General features: G+C 41.6%; 1 long non-coding RNA gene and 1 pseudogene across 1 annotated transcript in view; one reads left to right on the top strand and one right to left on the bottom strand.

The window, feature by feature from the left end:
* LOC132027812 (uncharacterized) overlaps positions 1-25,928 on the bottom strand; it is a 132,877-nt gene that overhangs the window by 62,434 nt on the left and 44,515 nt on the right. The gene's annotated exons all lie outside the window — the stretch shown is intronic.
* On the top strand, positions 21,647-24,312 carry LOC132028115 (peptidyl-prolyl cis-trans isomerase A-like; annotated as a pseudogene).

Raw genomic sequence — 25,928 nt, 5'->3', positions numbered from 1 at the left:
GAAAAAAGCTTTGCTTGACCTTCGCTTTGTATCAGTCTCGCTCCTTTGATCATGGACCTAACAGGGATAGTTCCCATTAACACCTCTTCTATTCACATTGTGAAGGTCTGAGCCAGGATGATAAAAACAAACTGGAGGTCTAAGAATCAGAAGACTATAAATCTATAATTTATTGCATACTATATATTTTTAATTAACATATACTGTATTATTAGCCCCAGGGGTACGGGTCTGTGAATCGCCAGGCTTACACACTTCACAGCACTTACCATAGCACATACCTTCCCCAATGTCCATAACCCCACCATGCATGCTGTATTTTTTATTTTTAAGATTTATTTATTTGACAGAGAGAGATCACAAGTAGGCAGAGAGGCAGGCAGAGAGAGAGAAAGAGAGGAGGAAGCAGGCTCCCTGCTGAGCAGAGAGCCCAATGCGGGGCTTGATCCCAGGACCTTGAGATCATGACCTGAGCAGAAGGCAGAGGCTTAACCCACTGAGCCACCCAGGTGCCCCTGCATACTGTATTTTTAAAAACAAAACCCAAAAATAAATAAATAAATAAATAAATAAATAAAAACCCAAAAGTATATATCTAGTTAAATTATTAGAAATAAAGTTTAGCAAGTAGGTTGGCTAACAATTCTGATGTACAGTTATTATCCAATCCCACAGAATAAGGGCTCAGTCCCACATGAGTGCCCTCCTCCCACTACACCTCAGATGCCAATCTCCATTTTCTTACGGGGAAAAGTTTTTATATTTACAGTTAGTTAGCTGGACTGTTTAGATTATCTTAATTTTGTTGTCAATATACAAAGCTCATAGTCATGAGTCAGTCAAACTATAAACTATGCCTTTTCTCTCCATCAAGCCTGATAAAGGTGTTGACCTCGGCCAGGTCAATGTCACAGTAGTTCTTCACAGCCACGCTGATCTGGTGCTCATTGGCCTTGACATCCACAAGGAACATAAGTGTGTTGCTATCTTCTACCTTTATCATGACTGACTTGGTGGCCAGGGGGAACTTGATAAGATAGTGGTCAAGCTTCTCTCCTAATGGCTCTCTAATAATATTTGAGCTGCTTTCTGATCTTCTGCTAGAAGCTGGTTGATGTGTACATCTTTTCTCTGTGGCTGTGGACATCTTTCAGCACTGCCTCTTGGACTTCAAAGCCTTTGCTCAACAACAAATAATTAGAAATTGTTGTTGGTTTTTTTTTTTTTTAATCCATTTATAGGAACACCTGGTTGGCCTCAGTCTGGTAGAGCATTTGGCTCTTGATCTTGGGGTTGTAGGTTTGAGTACCATGTTGGGTGTAGAGATTACTTAAAAATAAGGGGCACCTGGGTGGCTCAGTCAGTTAAGCATCTGACTCTTGGTTTTGGCTCAGGTCATGATCTCATGATTGTGGGATCAAGACCCGCATGGGGCTCTGAGCTCAGCACACAGTCTGCTTCTGATTCTCTCTCTCTCCCTCTCCCTCCTGCTTGTGCTCACTCTCTCAATATCTTTTAAAAATGAAATCTTTAAAAATAAATATAATGAAATTAAAAATTTTGAAGATCTATTTACATAATTCAGAGAACATCAAGAAAACAATCTAAAGGTGTGTCAGAACCACAGACGAAATTATAAGACTTTACTAAAATATTAAGAAGACCTGGGTAAAAGAAATATCTAAGTTGTCCATGGGTAGAAAGACAATACTGTGGAGATACACATTCTCTCCTGGTTTGGCTATAAACTTCAATGTAATACTTCAACAGAGTTTTATATGGACCTTGATAAGTTGATTTTAAAATGTATATGGAAGAGGAAAAGACAAAGAATGGCGCGTATCATCCACAGAAGAGTAGAGCAGAGGACTTGCCTACAAATTATAAGAAATATTATGAAGCTACAATCATTAAAACAGTCATATTTGTTCAAGGTCAGATAAATGAATGAGTAGAATACAATGGAATGGGATAGAGAAGGGCTGAATAGGGTAGGAGTAGGATGGAATAGGAGAGCTCAAAAATAAACCCACACACTTATGTTTTGATCAACGATAGAAGTGGCATATCACATCAGTAGGAAAGGAATAACTGTTCAATAGAGCTGTGAAAAAAAATTCAATTCGTATAGAAAAAGAAATTGGATCACTGTCTCACTCAATATCCAAAAAATCAATTCCAGATGTATTAAAAACATAAATGGTTTAAAAAAAAAACAAACTTTATTTTTAATTTAAAAAGCATTAACTGGATTTTTTTTTTTAACCTTGAGCTAGGGAATAATTTCTAAATAACATAAAAAGCACTGAATACAAAAAAAAAAAAATTAAGACATTGTCAAAGGACACCTTAAAGAAAATGAAATAAGACACTCCTGAGATGTCCTACAATTTAACTCAATTCTGACATAGAGTTAGCATCCAATCCCACAGAATAAGAGCCCAGTCCCACATGACTGCCCCCCCCCCACTACACCTCAGATGCCAATCTCAAGTCCAGGTGATTACCTACACTTCTGGCAAGCTATAAAGCAGAGGTGCCCACGACCTCCTCTTTAATCTGAGAAAGAGGTTTATTTACTAGATCACTGGTTTATTACAAAGGATATTAAGGATGCAAATGAACAGCCAGATAAAGCATACAAGTGATAAGAAGATAAAGACAGAAAGGCGAGGTCTGGAAGGATCTGAGCACAGTATCTTGGTTCCCCTCGAGTTTACAGTAAACCACCCTTCCAGCATTTTTTGGTTCACCAACCTGGAAGCTTTCTGAACCCTGCCCTTTTGGAGTTTTATGGATACTTGATTACATAGGCATCCTTGAGCAAATCATTGGCCTTTGGTAATGGAACTCCACCTCCAGTGATCAGACTAAATGTTGGAACCCTCTAATCATAAGGATGGTTCCTGTGGCAAGTAGTCCCCCATCCTTAAGGGTGGTCCAAAAACCACTTCATTAACATAAACTCAGGTGTGGTTGAAACAGGCTTGTTATGAATAACAAAAGATACCTTCGCTTACATTACTTAGGAAATCCCAAGGATTTTTAGGAGCTCTGTGCCAGTAATAGGAATACTAAATACATATTTATTATAAATCATAACAAGACCACAGAAAGCTCCCTCACCCATTCCACCAAGTGAGGACAGAGCAAAAAGACAGCTGTCAGTTATCCAGCCTCTTAGCAGGCATGGAATCTGTTGGCTTCTTGATCTTAGACTTCCCAGCCTTAAGACTGAGAAATACCGGGGCCCCTGGGTGGCTCAGTGGGTTGGGCTTCTGCCTTTGGCTCAGGTCATGATCTCAGGATCCTGGGATGGAACCCCACATCGGGCTCTCTGCTCAGCAGGGAGACTGCTTTCCTCTCTCTCTCTCTCTCTCTCTCTCTTTCTGCCTCCCTGCCTACTTGTGATCTCTCTCTCTGTGTCGAATAAATAAATAAAATCTTAAAAAAAAAAAAAGACTGAGAAGTACCTGTTATTTATAAGCTACCCAGTCTCTGGTATTTCATTATAGCAACGTAAACAAAGACAGGGTGGCTGAACTCATATGCCTGGTCATTGGCAGAACTGACGGCATAGGGGTCTCCTCTAGGCACCCTGTCTTTGCTCCCCATGTTTTCTTATCTTCTAGCAGGCTGATCTGGGCTTCATGCAATGACAAAAGGCGTCCTAGCCCAGTGTTTTGTTTTGTTTTCAAGCTTCTGCTTGCATCACATTTCTTAATGCTCCTTTGACCAAAACCGGTCACATAGCCAAGCCCAGATTCACAAGGTAGACAAAAAAAGATTCTATCTCTTGATGGAAGAACAAGCAAAATCACGTGGCAAAGAGGAGTGGATCTGGGATGGGAAGGATTTGTAGCCATTTTACAACCTACCTAAGTGTAAACATTTAAACAAGCACTTGGATTCATATTCTAAGTAGTCAGTGACTAAGCAGATAACTTAAATTACTATCCTCTCATCCTGGCCCTCTGTGGTTTGATTCCTCAGGAGAGCTTTTCCACCAACAAGTTTATAGAACAGCCCTGTTTCTGCTTTTCACAGAGCTCTCTTGTGCAAATCTCTTATCCAAAAGGGGTGACTGAGACATTTCTATAAAAATACTATTTGTACCAATGATTTTCAAGAGAACAAGCATCCCCTACTACTCCAAAACCCCATTCACAGAGACTCACCAGACATGGGGTGGGGGTGTATAATTTGGAAAACACTCAAACAATTTTATAGGCAGAAAATGAAATATATACAATTATTTTTATAATACAAATTACAGAATTCATCACATTGGTAAAATGGAGAAATGAGTTTTAAAACTTGAGAAATGCCAACCAGATGCCAGAGGGATCCCATTTTCCAGGTATTCCCTGAGCTCAGTGGAAGTCATTTCTCTTCCAAAAGAGACCCTGTGCTTATAGGGTCCAGTTAGAGAGACAGCATCCCTGGAAAAGTCACAGGAATATTATTCTCCTGGTTGAATCCACCCACCGGCTAGTTGGCACTTGGCAACCTGACAAGTGTTTTACATTCAAAAGGTCAAGCTCTGAGTAAATCTGCCCAGAGACTCTAGTACCACTCACGCCTGGATGCCCAGACCCAGCATCAGTCCCCTGCCCCTGCCATTCTGACAGCTGTGGAAGAAGGGACCCAGGTCCCCCGTTTGGGCTGTCAGCACAATGACGGCAGCCCTTTTACTGAAGGTCAAACTCTCATTCTCACTCCAGGGAGCCTTCCCGCTCTCTTTCTCTCTTTCAGCCTGTCTACCTTAATAATTGTTGGGATTTTTCCGCTACTTTATAGTCTTCAAAACATCTTCCCTTTCCTTTGATCCTCTCCAATAGGGAGAGGGTTTCAGAGCAATCCGTTTCCCTTTTGTAAAAACAAACCAAGGCCCGGAGAGACCAGGTAATTGAGTGTTGGGGAAAAGTATAATATGTTAAGAAAAAAGGCTCTGGAGTTAGACCCCTGCCAGTTACCAACTGTGGGCAAACTACATAAGAGCTCTCTGACTCAGTTTCCCTATATATAATATAGAGATAATCTTTCCTATTTCATAAGGTTTTTTTGCAAGAACGAAGTATAATAATACAAGTAAACTGTCTGGAGTATAACAATAGCACCATCAGCCATCAGTGGGTTTTTATTATTTATATTGCACACAGCTGGTCAGTGGCCAAGTGAGGACTGGAACACACATCCATGGCCTGAACGCCACACTACCTATCTCCATCTTCCAATAAAGAGAGAGGGGCTTCTGTCCTGCTTTCCCAAGTAAGAAGCAAGCTATCCCATGAAGAAGTATTCTAGAGGTCTTTAAGCCAGTCTTCTTAAAAAGAAAATGTTTTCTTTTTTTTAAGATTTTTATTTTATTTATTTGACAGAGAGAGATCACAAGTAGACAGAGAGGCAGGCAGAGAGAGAGAGGAAGGGAAGCAGGCTCCCCGCCGAGCAGAGAGCCCGATGTGGGACTCGATCCCAGGACCCTGAGATCATGACCTGAGCCGAAGGCAGTGGCTTAACCCACTGAGCCACCCAGGCGCCCCAAAAAGAAAATGTTTTCTTACAGCTCACTGAGACTTCAGAAAAGAACCCCAGCGCTACTGATAATCAAAGTTCTTGCTTCTCGCCGGGAGTTTCAAATTCTTCCCAACCAACCTTTTATCAAATTTGCTCAAAAATCACCAAGTGCTAACTGTTTCAGTTATTTCCCCCCCTTCATCCCACGGTAATTACTAATAAATATGTTAGTGAGTAGGAAAAGATAATAATCGGCAAGGGGAAGAAGAAGGAGAAAACAAGATCACATGATCTAGTTATCAGGTGGCCAAACCCTGAATAACCCACAATTTGACTTTGCCCACCATAGAGAAAATTAGAAATGTGTAGCTATAGGTTACAAAAATAACCAAATGAAAGCTTAGAAGCAGAAAATAATTAAATGTCAAATATAATAGTAACGATATAGAAAAAAAAGTAAATAGGAAAGAAAATTAAGACAGTCAGAATCCCCAGGAAATACATTAAACCATGACTGTGAAAAACAAAGAGAATAGAAGAGAGAGAGGAAAAACAACATAGAAATCTACCTTCATTGCACTGTGTCTGACCAGAGAACAGGATAATGAATCTCCCACTACCATTAAATTAAACACAAATTGCTTTTGTTTCTAATTAACATCTGCCTGGCCAAATGTGATGTATGAAAATCTTCTTTTTAATGCCTTTCCCATGCCATGGAAATATTACAACCAGAATGGAAGCTTATGGATGTTTTTCAATAGCTTCCTCTAAAGTACAGGCCAAACCTTACAAAAGGTATATATGAGAGTCATTTGAATTCCAAATGCACTTATAAGGACCAGCTCTATTACAGTGCATAGTAAATGAATACATAATGAGGAGATATTCCAGACCAATTGTTCCAAATTATGCTTTAGATTATCTTCATTTCTCTTTTGAAAATATGTCTTATTATTTTTAGCATAACATAAGAAACCCTTGACTTTCCTGGCATCAAATAGCATCTCTGATTTCAATAGTTGCTCTCCCTCATACCTCTACACACCAGTCTGACCACACTGTACTTAGATTCTTGTCATTTCTCATCAACTCCTACCATCCTTTAAAGCCCAGTTCAAACCTCCCCTGCCCCACGAAATCTTTGCCAGCACTCTCAGATGGAGTAAAGAGTCCCTCCTCAGTGCTCCCATCACCTTATGTCCATGCATCCATTATTCTACAGGTGGCCTTAAGCAAGAATCTTCCCCTTTAATATCTGAACTCACCAGGTTACAGTCATAGCCATAGTGCCCATATACATGGATTGTATTAATAATTGAGTAACAGAGCAGCATGTGGCTAGTTCAGTTAGTAGAGCATGAGACTCCTGATCTCAGAGTTGTGAATTCAAGCCCTATATTTAGTGTAGGGATTACTTAAAAATAAAATCTTTAAAAAAAAAAAAAAAAAGGAGCAGACTCCCCGCTGAGCAGGGAGCCTGATGCGGGGCTATGTCTTTTATTTATCTGGCAGACAGAGATCACAGAGATCAGACAGAGAGGCAGGCAGAAAGAGGAAGGGAAGCAAACTCCTTGCAGAGCAAAGAGCCCAGTGCGGAGCTCTCGATCCCAGAACCCTGAAATCATGTCCCGAGCCGAAGGCTGAGGCTAAAACCACTGATCCACCAGATGCCCCTTAAAAATAAAATCTTTTTAAAATGGAGTAACAAATCTGTGGGAGCGAGCTTAAATTTAAAAGGGTGGAGAGGTGGGGTACAAATTATAAGCATACACAGAAAGCACACAAAATGCAAGCCAAGATCCTAGAAGAGACAGATACAAGAAAGGGAAAGTCATCTGGAATCCAAAAGTCATAGTCTCCCATTTCCATCACCAATTCATCCCTGCATCTGCTCTGCACTACAGACTGACTATTCTATTATCAGATTACACAGCGCAAGGGGAGGATGGTGGTGGAGGGACTCAGTTCCACCACAATTTTTGCCCCTACAGGGCAGGATGCTTATTGTCTCCTCTTTGGTCCCAATTCCAAATTCCAGGGAAGGAATGAGAATGCCTAGTTTGAGTCAGGTACCCACAGTGGTCCAATTTACTAAGTTCAGTCGGTCAGGGCTATAGGATTCAAACACAACTACTGAGGACAATGGAAACAGGGCCAAAGAGAAGAAAAAAATCATTGTGACCTCCGCAGACGGCCCAAAAGGTGACTCTTAAACAGGTGTTCTGTTGACTAGAAGGGAGAGAGGAAAATAAGGAAGGAAGAAGAAAGGGAGAGAAGGAGGGAGAGACAAATCCAGATATATTTGGAGGGATTTCCTATAGTGATACGAGCCAAACCGGAAGGTTAGGAATTGAGTGTCTTCCTGGAGAAACAACGAAACCCACTGGTAGTGACATCATCGATGTCCACATGCATGTGATGAGTATCTGCAAGTCAGCAGCACGGACAGGGACTCTTACCTCTGACAGCACATATGCCAATCAAAAGCAGAGATCTATAGCTTAGGAAAATTAAAAAACAAAAACAAAAACAGGCAAAGAGTTCACTGAAGGAGCGCCTGGGGGTTCAGTCGGTTAAGGGTCTGCCTTCGGCTCAGGTCATGATCCCTGGGTCCTGGGACAGAGCTCCCTGCTCAGTGGAATGCCTGCTCCACCCTCTGCTCCTCTCCCTGCTCACGCTTTTGGGCTCCCTCACTCTCTCCCTCTCTCTCAAATAAATAGATAAATAAATAAAATCTTCAAAAGAAAAGACCTCCCTGAAGAACCCAAAACCAAAAATCTCCTATACCTGTCAGCGGCATCTGCTCCAAATACCCCAGGGGTTGGCAGTCTTCACAGTTAGTGTGTATCCAATCCTAGTGGGAGGCAAAGGAGAAACCCATGTCTGCTCACCCTGATGGTCAACGTGCGCTTGCAGCAGACAATGGTCCTCAGCCTGTCAATAAGATTAAAGCCTCGGTCCAACCAACATTCCTCAAAGTGTGGTCCACATCAGTCTCAAACAAGAAATCTGCAATTAACGAGCTCTTCCCGTGCACAGCACCGCCACATCGTACTAGGGTAGGCAGCCCCTCAAATGAAGCTCAGGAATCCCCAAGCCACACCGTTTTACAGCTGCTCCCCCCCAACACTGTACCAGGTCGGGTCTATAGGACCAACAGCAGGAGTAACGGTATGTCACCTCCAAGATGAGGTTATAAAATGATTTCAGTTCTAGGCTTGATCTCTCTGTCATTCTCTGCCTTTCTTTCCCCTTCTCTCTTTCCCTCTCCCTCCCTCCATCTCTCCTTAGATCTCTCTTACTGGGGGAAACCATCCCAGGAGCAGCCCCGGGGAGAGAAGCTTGCGGTGGGAAACTGAAAGCCTCCTTCCAACAGCCCCATGAATCAGCTTAAGAAGGGGATACTCCAGCTCCTTCAGAACCTGAAGCACCAGCCCACAGCTTGACTGCAATACTGTGAGAGACTCTGAAATCAGAACCACTCAGCTAGGTCATTCCCAGATCCCTGACCCTCAGAAACCATGAGAGAGCATAAATGTCCATTGTTTCAAGCTGTTTGTTTTAGGGTACTCGGTTACACAGCAATAGATGGGGGGTACTGATAGCTAGTCTCTGTCCTGCACGCCCTTCCTCTCCCTGATTATGGCTCCTCACATCAAGGGATGAAGTTTATTTCTTTTTCCTCCAGTTAAATTTGGGTCGGCCCTGTGACTGATTTGCGCAATAGAAGCCTGCGGAAGTGACATTCTGAAATTTCTGGGCCCGTATCTCAGAGGACTAGCAGCTTCCACTTCCTACCACTTGGAACCCAGACACATGCTGTGAGCAACCAAAGCTGCGTGGGAAAGATATGTGGAGGGGAACCAAGGTGCTCCGTCTGGCATCCCCAGTGGAGCTCACAGCCAACAGCCAGCACTGCCTGTGTACCACAGGAGCAAACTGTCTTGGGCATCCCACCCAAATGAGCGCCCCAGACGGATGCAGCCTCCCCTAACAATATGTGAAACAAATTGCCCGGTCAATTGAAAGAATTGTGAGAATAATAAATGGTTCTTGTTGGTTTTTTTAAGATTTTTTTTTAAAAATTTATTTATTGGACAGAGAGAGAGATCACAAGTAGGCAGAGCAGGAGGCAGAGAGAGAGGAAGGGAAGCAGGCTCCCCCACTGAGCAGGGAACCCAATGCCGGGCTCAATCCCAGGACCCTGAGATCATGACCTGAGCCGAAGGCACAGGCTTAACCCACTGAGCCACCCAGGTGCCCGGGTTCTTGTTATTTTAAGTTACTAGTTTTAGGGGTAGTTTTTATGCAGCAATAGATAACAAAAACCCACTGCCTTAGGCTAATAAATTTATTCTTCAATTACATTCTGAGCATCAGTCTATAAGTGAGATATAGATATCTGTCCAAAGAACCTTTCCAGGCAAAGAATTCATGCCATGTAAGATAGTTCTGCACCTCCTATCTACCCTGCATCCCCCATGATGTGGTATCCACCAGAAAACCACTTGGGCTTTTTGACATTGGCTCCCCCAAATTCATTCCTGATTCTAATGAAGAACTTCATTTCCCGAGCTCTCCTAGGTCCTAGCACTTCCCAAAGTACTTTACTTCTCTTGATTTATGAAATTATTATAGCAACTTTAGGAGCTACATCCTGTGGTTAGCTCCATTCTCCATATGGGGACACTGGGCTGGAGAGGTAAGGTGGTTGCTGGAGCTCACACACACACAGCTAGTACACCGCAGAGCCAGCAGTGGGACTTGGACACGCCACCTACACGTCCGCACACCTAACCACAAGCCCATACTGCCATCAGTTCTATGAGGCAAGTTAGATGATGTTATTGCCTCTATTTTAGGGACAAGGACTTGAGGCTTAAGGACAGTGAGTCCCTGGCACAAAGTTCGCACAGGTAATAAAGGGAAGAGCTAGGAGGAAAACTTCCACTAACACCTACGTTCTCTAACATACCCTTATTCTAGATCCCTACATTTGGAGAAAGTGCAGATTGCAGCCGAGTCTGGTCCAGTCACGTAATTTCAACTCTTACAGACTCCACTTTGTCAGGTATTTTAAGAACAAAGGTCAGTGAAACACACATCTGTGGAATAAACCCGGCAGCTCCTTAATCCTCCCCCACCTCCCTTTTGGAGATCCTCAGAACTTAGAAACATTCCCTTGAGTTCTTTAAATACTCGGCAAACATTTGGCCCATTTTCAGGGACTCAGAAGAAACTCACCATATTTAGAAGTTCTGAGAGAAAAAAAAAAAAAGAGTCAGCAAACTCACAGATCTGCAAAAGAGAGGTACTACTCCCTCTGTGATTGCTTCCATCCTGAAAACCCTTTTGCTCTGCCCTTGTTTTAACGTCACTTCCATCCAGGAAATTTTTCACATCTATACCCACGAACAGTGAGAAAATAAAAGAAAATAAAATTTCCTATACACTATTTCATCTGGGTTTCATAAGCTTCTTTTAATAGCAAAAGGTATTTTACATATGTAGCATGATGGTTTATTGAGAATTTACTGCAGAATAATCTATGGGTCCGCCTCTTTGTCTTATCAGGAAAGAATGAATGGTATTCACCCCTACCCAAAGTGCCTCTGTTCCAGGGCCAAAAAGGAAAGCTGCTTGAGAGGGGTGGGGAATAGGAGGGCCCTGATTACAAACCCAAATCAGACTTGTAAGTCCTGAAGGCTTTGTCTAGGGTCAGGAGAGATGGGCTCTTTCTAATAAGGCTATAACTACTCAGTCAGCTGCCCAGAGGGGATTTGGGCAAGGCATTCTAGGAGCAACTAGTTTGCAACTAACTAGTTTATTCTAGAGTGAAGAGGAGTGGTCGGTCACTTGGTCCTTTGGTACTTTGAGAGTAATCTAAGGTAAGATTCCTCAGACCAGTGGGTAGGGGATAAGGAAGAGTTGACCCTCTTCACACATCGGGTCTATGGGGCATGGCCTCAGGAACCTCAGCAGCAATCCATCTCTATCCATCTTTGCATTGATGCTAATAGAAATCAATGCAAAGTGTTCTGGGGAACTCCATTAGGTTTTAAAAGGTCCTGCATACATGGTTTATAGCACATAGCTCATCTATATGAAGTTGAGGCTTCACATTACAAATAAAAGCTATTCAAGCTATATTTAGTCAAAAATAAGAATTTTTTATAGAATAACATGATGGCGGTTTCTTCTCTGTCAGTCAGAATTCAATCAGATAACAGAACCACTCTCAGCATTATAGAATAGAAAATGTATTTAGGATAGAAATGATACCTTGCACAGCTGTGGGAGTCGCTGGGGAAGAAATGGTCTGAAAAGGGCAACTGGAGGATCAGGAAAGCCACTAACCGTTCTTCCTGAAACCCTAGGCTGGGGGACAAGCCAGGGTGGTGGGAAGCAACGAGGGTACTGTAAAGCTTATGCCTACTAATGCCCACTAATGCCTGTTTTATCTCTTCTCCCTTCATAAGAGTCCCACTTGCACCCATCTAAAGGACAGAAATGAACCCCAAATTCTACCCTTTGGAGAAGCTACAGTGCTCTGGCTTCCACTGGAGAGAAAAGATCCTCATTCAAACTCCTTATTTTCATGCCTAGATGTAAGAAGTGACAATGGTATTCTAATTTCACTTCTCTGCAGGAGTTCTCATGCAGAACAAACCTTCAAGCCTCAACTTAATTGATTTTGACTTTATTGATTTTACAAAACTTCCGGAACAGTGAATGGGTGAGTGATGGTTTTGAAACATGTTTCTGAGTTCTCCCACAAAAGGTACGATCTAATTCAACCTCTCCTCGATTATAGGCTGACCACAGTGACTTCTTCAAAGGGATAGAATGCAGCAGAAAGTGGCGCCATGAGACCTAGGAGGTTAGATGACAAAAAGCAATACAACTTCTACTTGTCTTTTTCTCTCTCTTTAGAACATGTGCCTCTGGAGCCCTGTGCTATCATGTAGGAATTCCAATTACCCTGAAGCTGCCTGCTAGAGAGATTACACAGACCTTGCAGAGCTTGAAAGAGATGTCAGAGGAGCCCTGGTTGATCCAGCCCCCGGTTGTTCAAGATTCCCAGCCTAGGCAAGGAGCAGCTTTCAAATGACTCCCCTCTCCAATGGCCAAGCTGCCCCAGCCCACACCAAGGAGAGCAGAAATGCGCTTCCTCCACTGAGCGTTATTCAAAATGCAGTTGTGTGAGCAAAAGAAATGTTACTGAGAGGTAAGTCATAAGTTTTGGGATGGTTTATCACACAGCATTTTTTTTCTTTTTTCTTTTTTTTTGTTTAAGATTTTATTCATTTATTTGACAGAGAGAGACAGAGATCACAAGCAGCAGAGAGGCAGAAAGAAGCAGGCTCCCTGCTGAGCAGAGAGCCCGATGTGGGGCTCGATCCCAGGACCCTGGGATCATGACCAGAGCCGAAAGCAGATGCTTAATGGACTGAGCCACCCAGACACCCCTATCACATAGCATTTTTAATTGAAAGAGGAAGCAAAGCAATTTTCCAAATAAGCTATAAAGTGCTAACTTCAAGTAAAGTACAAAGATAAAAGTGCAAAAAAAAAAAAGATAAAAGTGCATATATGCCAACACATGGCTATGGAAGTTCATTCATGTGTCCCTCATCTACCCATCCAACAAATACATATGAACTGTCTGTGTGCTGAGAACTCAGTGGCAAAGACAGAAATGGTCTCTGCCTTGACAAAGTCTCATGCTTCAGCCTACTGTGGATTAAAGAGACGCTGAAGGAGTGATTTATGAGTGTTACAAATGGGGAAGCCTGGGATGCTCTGTCAGATAATAAGTCATATGTCTTTTCTAGAAATTTCTTAAAGATGTATTCCTCTTAGTCAGAGTCTTTTAGAATCTGGCAATGTTCTGGATATACAGAGCAAGAGAAGAGATAGAGATTTACAAGTTCCGCAAATGCAGGCCACCTGTGTCACAGAGGTATACGGTGGCTGCTTTCAACTGTGGCAGTCAGCTGTCCTTCCTCTGAATCAAACACACATAAACAAGAGGCCAATTGTATGCCCTTCCTGAACCTACTTTGAAATTATTTATAATGATGAAACTATAAGATCATTTTGTCTAAGAAACACTGCTGTGCAGAGTGGCCATAGTTTGGTTGCACATCGAAATTATGCACAAGGTCTATATTAGAAGCTAAAAGCTTTCTCATCAGGCTGCTGATAATGAAGTTTGCTAACCATTCTAGTGCATAAAGTAGAATTATGAAAACTGATTCAGTCTAATTATCAAAGGGTCGGAGTTTTTCCACCATTCTCAAAATGTAGCCATTGAAGCAGCTTGAAAACTCGTTGTCCAGAATTTAAATTGCCTATTGCCAAGGCTCAGTGACTGTTCCAGGAATGAACAAAAGTGCTTAAAATCTCCGGACTGTTTGATTACAGGTACCTACCTGCCGTTTGCTCGGTCATGTACAACTGTGCAATTAAAACAAATGGTGGCACATAAATGGCTGACTGAGGTAGATTTGGCCTGTGGCAGAGTGCCAGTCTGTTCGAAGGAAGTGTCAAGCACAGTGGGGAAAACAATGAACACAAAAGACACACAGGCCCCCATGCAAGAGACCCTCGTGAAGCTTATAGTCTAGTCGGGAGAAAGACAAGCAAACGGCATCCATAAGACAGTGTGTAAGAGCTGTGTTGCAAAGGATCAATGGCGTGAGAGGACAGAAAGTTACCCTGAGGGAGCAACCTCTACACTGAAGGTTGTGTAGGAGTCAGCAAGCCCAAGTGTGGGGAAACAGAGGAGAAGAAATCCTGGTTCAGGCCGAGTCAGGTACAAGCTAGGACCCAGGAAAGACTCAGAATGTTAGAGGAACTAAAAAAAATTCAGAATGGTTGGGAGATTAGGAGACAAAATGGTGGAAGATGAGGCTGGACAGATAGGGAAAAGGGTTTCGGCTGGGTCGTGAAGGACCTTATAAGCCATTTTAAAGAGGTTCAATTTTCTGTGCCTAAGATTTCATTTCTGACATGAAAAAGATGAGTTTAGCTAGCCCCTCAGATTTATCCTGTAAAAAGATACTCACTTTTATGAGGATCTCCAAAAATCAAGTAAATGGAAGAATCAGTTCTTCTCTGGCCTGAGGTTAATCAGTTCTTCTCTGGAGTTCCCACTGTCATGCTCACATTTTTGTCTTCCCAAGACAGTGAGCAATTTACTCCTTTACCCACTCAGCCCTGACCTCTCTCTGACCAGCAGATTGGAGAGGAAGGACACAGAATGAAGTCTGAAAGCTTGAAAAATATCATTTTTTGTTCTTAAGAGAGAATCATGCAACAAAAAGGGTAGGGAGTACTGTTTCAGACAAGCACAAGACGAAGTAAATATTGAGAGTTTAGAATTGTCAAAGATTTTATTTTTAGCATAAGAAAGACTCCTGCACAGAACACTTATGCCTTTTATCTGGTTCTCAGAAAAATCATCTATCTTATAGTTTACTACACAGCACATGTCAATACACTACCAGCACTTGGCAGCCACCCTTTACTGCAGGCAAAGTCATCACTTACTGCCGGCAAAGTCATTATGCATCTGTAAATTTACTAAGTAAAGGAATGACCTCCTCTCCTGAATGTTGTTGACCTGTATGCAGAAAGGACCTGAGCCAAGTGTAGCATGCCTCCTAGATGGAGTGCTAGGCATTTAGTGCACCTAATATGGTACTAGGCAGTGAGAAAAATAAGGGATGAATTCAATACAAGTCATAGTCTGCTGAAAGTCCAGACACAGGTCTGATGACAAGGGACAGGCAGAACTTAGAGAGCAAAATCTTTACACTGGCCTGTTTCCTGAGCTAACCAGAGAAAACTCATAATAAGGAAACTCCTTAACACTAAGCAAAAAGACAAGTATTAGTATTAGTTCTCTATTGCTACTATAATAAATTACCACAAAGTAGTGGCTTAAAACAACACAAATTATCTTATATTTACAGTTCTAGAGATTAGAAGTCCAAAATGAATCTTAAGGACCAAAGCCAAGGTGTCAAGAAAGCTGTGTTCCTTCTGGAGGCTTTACAAGATCCATTCCTCTCCTTCTCCTGATTCTAGAGGCTTTGCACATTCCTTGGCTCATGGACCCCTTCCCATCACTCAGTCCTGCTGTCTTATCTCCTTCTCTGACCCTCCATCTTCCCCTTATAAGAGTCCTTATAGGGGTGCCTGGGTGGTACAGTTGGTTGAGCACCCAACTCTTGGTTTCAGCTCAGGTCATGAGTTAGTTTGCAGTTGTGAGACAAAGCTCCACATCAGGCTCCACGCTCTGTGGGGAGTCCACTTGAGCTTCTCTCTCTCTCCTTCCCTCTCCCACAGTCCCTCCCACTCATGTTCTCTCTCCCTCTTTATCTCTCTCAAGTAAATAAATAAATCTTTATTAAAAAAAAAAAAAGAATCCTTATAATTACACTGGGTGCAGCCAGATAATTCAGGATAATTTCTGTTTCAAGATTCTTACCCTACAACCATAACATTCTTCTTTTTTTCTTTTATGTCAATATAAATATAAAAGGGGAGAAAAATCCTTAATTTCATCACATCTCACTCCCCCTTCTGTCATGTAAAGAAACACTGTCACAGGTTCCAGGGGTTAAGGCATGGATATCTCTGGAGGGCCATTATTCTGCCCACCACAACACGAAGAGAACAATCGGTAAAATCGGAGAGGGTGAGATTCTGTCTGGTCTGTTCAACGTCATCCTCACACAGTACCTGCCTGGCTCATCATCAGTAATCAGCATACACCAGTTGAGCAACTGAATAAATAAATAAGGAAAGAGAAAGAATGTGCTATTTCTTGCGCTAACTCCTCATGTGAATAAGGAACAGATGGTTCCAAAATCTGTAATTTGCTGTCTCTTAAAAATCTGAAGGACTGGGGTCCCTGGGTGGCTTAGTAGGTTAAGGCCTCTGCCTTCCGCTCAGGTCATGATCCCAGGGTCCTGGGATCAAGCCCTGCATTGGGCTCACTGCTCAGCAGGGAGCCTGCTTCCTCCTCCCTCTCTGCCTGCCTCTCCGCCTACTTGTAATCTCTGTCTGTCAAATAAATAAATAAAGTCTTAAAAAGAAAAATCTGAAGGACTGAATGCATACTGAGTATCAGTTTGGAAAGATGAAAGAAAAAGTTCTGGAGAATGGTGTTGGTGATGGTTGCACGAGAGGATGAATGTATTTAATGCCACTGAGCTATACACTTCAAATTGGCTAAAATGGTCAATGTTATTTATATTTTACCACAATGAAAGAATACAAGGAAGTCAACTCAAGGAAAAAACTACACAATGGGCCTTAACCAAAATAATACCTGACTTTGGATATCCCTCCTAGAATAATTTCCTGGAGAGAAAGGTGTGGTGTATCTTCAATCCTGGGGCTGAATCTTCTCATCATTTTGTTTTCCTCTTAAAGCATTGGAATTTGTGACAGGTCATGTTCATTATGAAAAAATGCTTTCCTTTTGCTTTTTAAGCTACACTAACGTAGGAGAGATGAGTCAAGCAAGCAGATTTGGGGGGAGCCTTTGGTTAGTTTATTTTTCTAAGTATTTTCATTTGTCCACATCATGATTTTAAACTCATACACACACACATTCCCTCTCTCTAATGCACTACAAACACACACACACACACACTTACACTCACACACAAACCTGCACAAGAAGTCAGAGCTTTGCTCAGACCCAATGACTCTGTGAAGTGAATTTTTCACTGATTTATCAGCTCATTTGAGCCAACTGCAGACACAGCCTCAGAAAGACCATTCTCAGAATAGATGGTCAACTTTTATCCCAGAGCAACAACTAGGAACCAATTAGAGTCATTCTCTTCAATGGGGCTTATTATTGGTGCTAATCTGTGAATAGAAGAGTCCAATTGTGAGGAAGGTTAGCAACCCCAAATAACATGCCCATGAGGTTTATTAGGCTTCTGCCAACACCTTTAGGCTGCCTTAATTGCTTCTTCAGGGCTGATTTCACACAGAGAATGGAGTCATTTCCAGTGCTCTAGTCTAGTTCTCTCAGTTTCAGGTATGGAAGGCAGGGAAGAGCACAGAAAACTTGGGTCACTTTACTAAACCTATAAAAGAGGTATTTTAAGGAACTTCCACAACATTGCACAACTAAAGTCAGTAGAACAGAACCTGGGGCCCAAATCTGTCTTACTCAAAATCTATTACATTTCTACTACATCACACACTAACCCACTCCTGAAGAGTCAACCCTCAGAAAAAGAACGAGCCAATGTGGGCCTTCAACAAATATTGTTCGGTTCTTCCTATATCCTGGTCCCCTTTCAGCATCCCTCCTTACCATACTCTTACAGGAGTCCAGTCACCTGCCACACATACCCATTAAGGAATAAAGCAGTTGGTGAGATGAACATCTAAGTCAACTACAGCTAGAACGAACCGGGTGCCGGAACCTATGTTAAATGTTTCACACGTGTTATGAAGAATATTTTGTAAAGTCTTATTCTTAGATATGATTGGTGATGCTGAGGTCTGAGAAATCATCAGCAAAACCAGAGCCTAAATTTATGACACCAGACTGAGTCCCGGGCCTTTCTATTTCACCACATTGCCCTTGGGGCCAAAACATACAACTCCATCTTCCTCACCACAGTGAATGTCAGTAAGTGGAGTACAATATTGACTTTGTCATATAAACAAAGCAGGCAAGGGAAAGAGTAAAGATGGCAAAAGAACAAGGAGCCCTTAGCCAAGGGAAGAAAGGACTTTTCTATGAACAAAGCTCTCTTACATTTTGCTTTCAAAGAATTTCTTTGTAGCAGCAAGGACTCTATGAAATACATTTGTGTTGGAAAGCAGAAGAATGCATCAATATTTCTTCTGTGTTTTCTGTCTTGGGTTGAAGGAGTGTGGCAGAAATTGTTCCTTCCATCAGGAAGCTAACCCTGATTCTGGCAGATAAATAAGATAAGACAGATCCAGAGTCAGTCCTGATAGCGTCCCAAAGTCCTCTCGCTCCTCTGACCAACATCTTAGAAAACTACATCAGATGTTTCCTAAGAGATTTGCTCACAAGAGGTTCATTATTTTTTGAATCAGGCTGGAGTAAAAATCCCCCTCTAAAACGGAGGGAAGGGGGGCCTACCCCTTGGATGGCTTGGTGTTATTTCCTATCTCAAGATCTCCAGGGCTGAGAGTGCTTACCCTAGAGCACCCCCTTGCAAAGTTGGTGAAGGGGGTGGTATGCAGGGAAAAAAGACTTTTCAAGGAGATTCAGGTCAAAGGAGCAAGAGGAAACTCAAGCTGGACCTTGATTTTTCTTTTCTTTTACTCCGCCAATGAAACCACCCAGGAAGTTGCTTCTATAGACCAAAAAAACCTGACGGTTTGAAAGGAAGGATTCTAAGTGCTTCCTTTTCAGCTTTGTGAAAAGAAATCCTTTTCTCTGAAATTAAGCACAGAAGCAAGCTAACACCACCAGACAAGTGGTAAACAACTTTGACAGAAATTAATCAGGACAAATCAGTGTGGCAGGGATATTTGGTCTCCCATGGAAGTGTCAGAAAATCATACAATTGTCAGACAGTAAGTGTTTAGCCTGGAAGCCAGGACAATGCAGGAAACTTCTCATGGATGAAATTAATACACAGGAAACCCCTCGGTGGGCAGGAGGTACTTTCCAGAGAAGTTTGTGCCTGAGCTTAGGAAGAATCAGAGTCAAATGCAACAGACAGTTCCGGGACCAAGCTAAGCTGACCAACAGCATGGTTTTTATGCATATCACTTGAGCTTGTAAAATTTAAAGAGTTGAAGCATTAAATCTTCCACAGACAAGTCTCCTGGAGAGCCTGTTTCTGTTCTCTTGCTGATTACAGCATGTGAAAACCCCAAGCAAAGTGGCAAAAAAATTCTACTTCATCTGACTGCCATCAAGCTAGACTCAAATTGTGAAGTTACCTGAAGCTTCATGATGAAACTGGAAAATAAAACACCTGGGTTCCCATAATGGCCTGGCTGCCGTCCCCATGGGGAATCAATGCCAGACCTTATTTCTTTCCTCTGAAAAGTGAGGGCTTTGATGAGAGTCTCTAGCATTCCTTTAGGCCTTCACAATCTAGATTTCTAAATTCGTCTCTGGCCCCTTTTATTTCCCTCTATTCCAAGTTCTCCCCTCCCCCGCCAGTCACTTGCCTACTATATTCCAAGGCAGAAGACTGACCCATGATAATGTCTGTAAATGTTATTTGATTCAGAATACACACACACACACACACACACACACACAGCCAAAGGATAAAGATTTTACAATCTTCATTTTGCAGAGCAAAAGCTGAGACTCAGAGGGATTAAAGCATTTGCCCAAGATCGAAGATCAAGAAGAGGGTTGCTTTGGAATTTGAATCCAGGACCATCTAACTCTGAAGTTCACATTCTCCTTGCTGTAGACTGTATCCTACAGTCTCTCTCTGTGGCTCTGGACCTTTCTTATGAGTCCCAGGGCAAATGGCTCTTTTTCTCTCAGCTTGAAACTCCTAAGGAACAAACCTCTGTTCCCCATCAAAGCCCGTATGTCCTCTCTCTGATTTCCTCAAATGTCTATCAGTTTTGCACACATTTTCTTTATAACTGAGAGGGGATAACCTATTCTAATTACCTATTCCAACCCACTTATAAAAAAAAGAGGAAGAGGGGTGCCTGGGCAGCTCAGTCCATAAAGTATCCAACTCTTGGTTTCAGCTCAGGTCATGATCTCAGGGTCATGAGATGGGGCCCGGCACTGAGTTCCAAACTGAGCATGGGGCCTGCTTAAAATTCTCTCTCTCCCTCCACCCCTCCCGTGCTCTTGCTCTTTCTCTCTCTTAAAAAAAGAAAAAAAAAAAAAAAAAAAGGAAGAAACTGAAGCCCAGACAGGAAGCATTTTCTCATACAAAGAGTATTTACATATAAGGCCCATTTTAAGCTTTTTTTCAGTTTTAAGCTATCACACAGTCATGACTACTAAAATATCACTGAACTGTCTCTGATTAATGACTTAACTCTCATAGATAATAATTTTTTACAAATAAGATACATTTTCTACCATAACAAAAGGAATACAGGCTTATTATTATTATTATTTTTTAATACAGGCTTATTTTTGACAATTTGGAAACTAAAGCAAAGTAGCACAAGAAAAAAATCCTTCATAAATCATCAAGGAAGGGCACTATTAAGTTTACCAAATTTACTTCCAGTACTTTTTCTTTCTCTTTCTTTTCCTTGGCATCATTTCAGTTTTATTTTTTTATCAAGCTTTTTTTCTGAGTATAAAAATAATACGTGGTCCACAAAGAGATACCACTGTACACCCAACAGAATGATTAAAATTTTTAAAAAGATGAACACCATCAAATATTGGCAAGGGTATGGAGCAATCAGAACTTGCTTACATTGTTGGCAAAAGTATAAAATGGTACAACCGCTTTGAGAATGGGCCTGGACTTTTCTTACAAAACTAAATACCGGGGCACCTGGGTGGCTCAGTGGGTTAAAGCCTCTGCCTTCAGCTCAGGTCATGATTCCACGTTCCTGGGATAAAGTCCTGCATTGGGCTCCCTGCTCAGCAGGGAGCCTGCTTCCCTTCCTCTCTCTGCCTGCTTCTCTGCCTACTTGTGATCTCTCTCTGTCAAATAAATAAATAAAATCTTTTAAAAATAAATAAATAAATAAAATTTTTTTGAAAACTAAATACATGCCTACTCTATGACCCAGAACTATACCCAGGGATTTACCCAAGAGGAAAAAAACCTATGTCCACAAAAGGACTGTATAAGAATGTTAATAACAGCTTTATTTATAATAGCCCCAAACTGGAAATAGCCTAGGTGTCCATCAATAGGAGAACAGAAATACCAACAGTGGTACATGTGTCCCACCCCAGCAACAGAGAGGAACAAACTACTGGTATATGCAATAGCATGGGAAAATCTCAAAAACATTATGTCGAATTAAAGAACTTTACATAAAAGTCTGCATCCTGTATGATTCCGTTTACATGAACTTCTGTGACAGGCAAAACTAGCCCATGCCAGAAAAATACAAGCACAGAAGTTGCTTTGGGGAAATGGACTGACCCGGAATGAAGGTACTTTCCAAGGTGATGATGATGTTCTGAATCTTGCTAAGGATTAGTCAAGTAGATGTATTTGTCAGAACCCACTGAATGGTACACAGAATTTGTGCACGTCGTCTTACAAGTAAATCTTACCTTATAAGGAAAAAAAAAAGGTACACGACAAATACTGAATTTTAACAGTAATGCATGATGAAATATTTGGGTACAGGTATACTGAGGCCAACAACTTATTTTGAAATGCATCAAAAAATAAAATGGATAAGGAAGGAAATGGGTAGATAAGTGATGGAGTGTAATAAAATGTTAACTGTAGAATCTAGGTGGCGGATATAAGCGTATTCACTAAAAAATTCTTTCCTATTTTCTGTATGTTTGAGAATTGTCATAATAAAATGTCGGGGAAGGGAAAAAAGGGAAAAGGAAAAACCGAGGAAGTATGGGAAACTCAAAAAGTTCAGAGAAAACAAGACTCTCCCAAAACACTGATGCCGAACAACAGTATTGAAAACAACAGTGAATTACTCTCCATCCTTTTCTCAATACTTAGGGATGTGGGTGGGTGTTTTACAAAATTAGTACCAAAGAGATATAAATCTTCATATTTGAAGTAGCATTTTATGAACAGTACTTTCCCAGGCAATTAAATATTCTTCAAAAATACTGTATTATAATTTACTTCAGTTTATTTTGAATATTTTAGGTTATTTTTCACTGCTCTAAGTAAATGACAGCTTGACAAACATTCATGAGTAAATAGGCATTTTGTCTAAGACCTTACAGCCACCTAATGCTGTTCGCAAAAGGAAATACTTTCCAAAGCAAGACAGCACTGAGGTTTAAAGGGTGGAAATACATCCACCTCTACCACCTACTGTCTTTCCTTAGGAAATGTACTGAGTCTCCCTAGATCTATTTCTTCTTCTGTGCTCCAAGGTAGTATTCTGGAAGTGCCTAGCACTGTGCCTGGTACATGATTAACTCCCAGTAAATGGCAGCTGTTATTATTTCATGTTATTTGTGCATGGCGACAGCTAATTGAGAATATTTCTGACAAAAGAAATATTCAGGGAGACACAGCAAGAAACATAGATTATAACAAAAACCTGTCTAGCTTGACTTAGTATCCCCATATCTTGCAATTTCAATCCTGTAAGAGGTACTCAATAAATATAAGCCGAATAAATTGGTAATGAATGAATGTATAAATAAGAGGGTAGGTACCTGACTTTAATTTACCTAGCCACGAGGGCAGCCTCAACTTCCCTTGTAAGCTTTTCCTGCCCCTATCCCTCTGGAAGCCCCTGAACACATCTCCTTTGTTAGCTGAAATTGCACGGGATGAGTTAACCTGGAGACCAGAGTCCAAAGTCTGGCCTTTATCTCTAACTAGCCACGTGTTTTTGGACTAAGATACTGGTAGAAAGAAAGAAAGAAAGAAAGAAAGAAAGAAAGAAAGAAAGAAAGAAACCATTATTCTATGAGTATTACAATAGTCTCTAATGAGACTGCTACTATAAAATAGAATGACAGAACATGTCATGACCCCCCTTGTTCAGATGTGAAAACTGAGGCCCAGAGAAGTGAAATTATTTATCCAAATTTCCTCCTCCAGACCAAGAGGCAATCAAGTAAACAACCTCCACAGGCTCTTCTGGCTCTAAGGGGCGTAGGCTGCAAAGAGTTTCCCCCATAGATTACCCTTCCGGCTACATCTTTCTGAGGGCCCTCCCACTCTCTTCTGCTTCCCCAAAGTCAGCTACGCCAAGCTATGCTGGGGATTTTTGACAACAGAGGGGGCTGCTGAGACAAACCAGGCTTTCGCCAAATAAGGAAGAGAGGTGTGCCATCCTACTGAGACGCAGCCCAAGTTCCTCATCCCACCCTGAATTCTGTGAAGCCCCTTGAGGCACAGTAGTACAAAATACTCTTGAAATCAGTGGTACGAAATATAATCCACGACGAATATGTGCTCTGGTCCTCACTCTTCCAGTAACAACCTGTCATCCCAGGAAAGTCCCTTCACAGAAATGTAAAAAAGTCCTTGCTCAGGGGTTCTCAAACTTGGCTGTGCATCAGAATCTCCCAGATTTTACTGAACACACACAATGCAGGCGGATACACACACTCCCCAGCAATTGTCATCCCCACTATGTTCTTAGACATGGACATGTAAGGCATGCCTTTGTCTGCATCTCCTTCCTGCTATTTGCAAACAAAGTTCAAAACTTTCATGCTCTGAGCAGTGGGGAGAAAGGATTTGGTTCTAAAGGTTCCTGCTTTCACAGGATTATTCTGGGATTTCTGTGCCAGGATGGTGACTTCACATGCCATACTGGCACTGGTAGCAAGTCCATCTATGGGGGGAAGTTTAATGCTGAAAATTTCATCCTAAAGCATATGGGTCCTTCCATCTTGTCCATGGCAAATGCTGGACCCAACACCAATGGTTGCCAGTTTTTCATGTGCACTGCCAAGACTGAGTGCTTGGATGCCAAGCCTGGGCTTTGTCACGATTAAAAAAAAAAAAAGGCATGAATATTGTGGAAGCCCTGGAGCACTTCGGATTAAGGAACATCAAGACCAGCAAGATCGTCACCATTGCTGACCATGAACAATCTAATAAATCTGATTTGTGTTTTAACCATCAGACCATTCCTTCTGTAGCTTAGATGAGCCCCGCTTCATCCTTATCTGCTCAAAATATCCCAAAATCTTTGTGTTCTCACTGCAGTTCTATGGGTTTCATATTTGTCTTACCCCCTCCAACTCTAGCTGGATTGCAGAGTTAAGTTGATCATATAAAATAAGAACGAAACAGAAGAAAAAGAAGAATGAGGAGAAGTAGGCGAAAACACATAATCCAGGCCCCATCTCAGACCTATTACTCTCCCAGAATCTTCAGGGGTGGAACCTGGAAATCTATAAGATCCTAGGCCTTTCTAATACAAAGACATTTTTGGAAGCCACTAAATTAGATAAATTCAAGTTTCTCTTTTTCATTCTGAGATGTAAACTCGAAATGGATCAACCTCTCTCCTGCTCCCATAAAATACAATGCCTTATATTTCTGGTTTACAGATGCCTAGAGAACTGTCTTGAGAATGATTTGAAGACAGAACTGTACAGCAGAAACAGAACATGAGCCACAAATGTGAGCCACATTTACAATTTTACATTTTCTAGTAGCCCTTTAAAAAAAAAAAAAAAAGTTAAAAGAGAGGTGCCTGGCTCAGTCAGTTAAGTGTTTGCCTTCAGCTCAGGTCATGTTCCCAGGACCCTGGGACTGACCCCATATCAGGCTCCCTACTCAGGAAGCCTGCTTCTCCTTCTGACACTCCCCACTCTGGTGCTCTCTCTCTCTCTCACTCTCTCTAAAATAAATAAATATATATATTTTTTTAAGTTAAAATAAGGGGCGCCTAGGTGGCTTAATGCGTTAAGCCTCTGTCTTCGGCTCAGGACATGATCTCGGGGTCCTGGGATCCAGCCTTGCATCAGGCTCTCTGCTTGGCGGGGAGCCTACCTCCCCCTCTCTCTCTCTGCCTGCCTCTCTGCCCACTCGTGATCTCTCTGTCAAATAAATAAATAAAATATTAAAAAATATATAAATAAATTTAAAAAAATAAAAAGCTAAAATAAACAGGTAAAATTAAGCTTAATACATATTTTATTGAACCCAATCTATCATTTCAACTTGCAATAGATGTAAAATTAATTGAGATATTTTACATTTTTTTCTTTTGTGAGGTCTTCATGATCTTGTTTGTATTTTACAACATTCATCAACTTGGACCAGCCACATTTTAAATGCTTTGTAGCCACATGTAACCAACATTAACCCACATTAGTCAGAGCTATTAAACCACATCAATAGGAGGTGGTGCGATAATCAATTAGTAGTGTCCATGATGAGCAGGGTTTTGGTGGGGGGGGAGGCACATGTGTCCTACAGTAGTCATCACTGGGTAGTGAACACCAAATGACCTAATTTCTAGTTCTCCAGAGATCAGGCAAAAGGACAAAGGTCAGAGGGGACTCAGCCTAGGACTCACTCATACGAGGGGACAGAAATCCACACTAGTGTTTAGTGGTTAGAAGCACTACAATCGACTGTAACAAACATTAAAATAAGTAAGACAACGATTAAGCCAGGAGGGAATAGAATAAACCCAAGCACCAGCACTTGAGAATATATGTTGTTTCTTTCTATGAAAATAACCTTCTTAACTCAGGGTCAATGTAATGAGCCTACTGAAGGGCTCCCGCTTGATTTATAAGGAACATT

Source organism: Mustela nigripes, chromosome 12 (genome assembly GCF_022355385.1).
Source record: "Mustela nigripes isolate SB6536 chromosome 12, MUSNIG.SB6536, whole genome shotgun sequence".
Classification (NCBI taxonomy): domain Eukaryota; kingdom Metazoa; phylum Chordata; class Mammalia; order Carnivora; family Mustelidae; genus Mustela; species Mustela nigripes.
The sequence above is the reverse complement of the archived record's forward strand: the minus strand, read 5'-3'. Positions and strand labels throughout refer to the sequence as shown.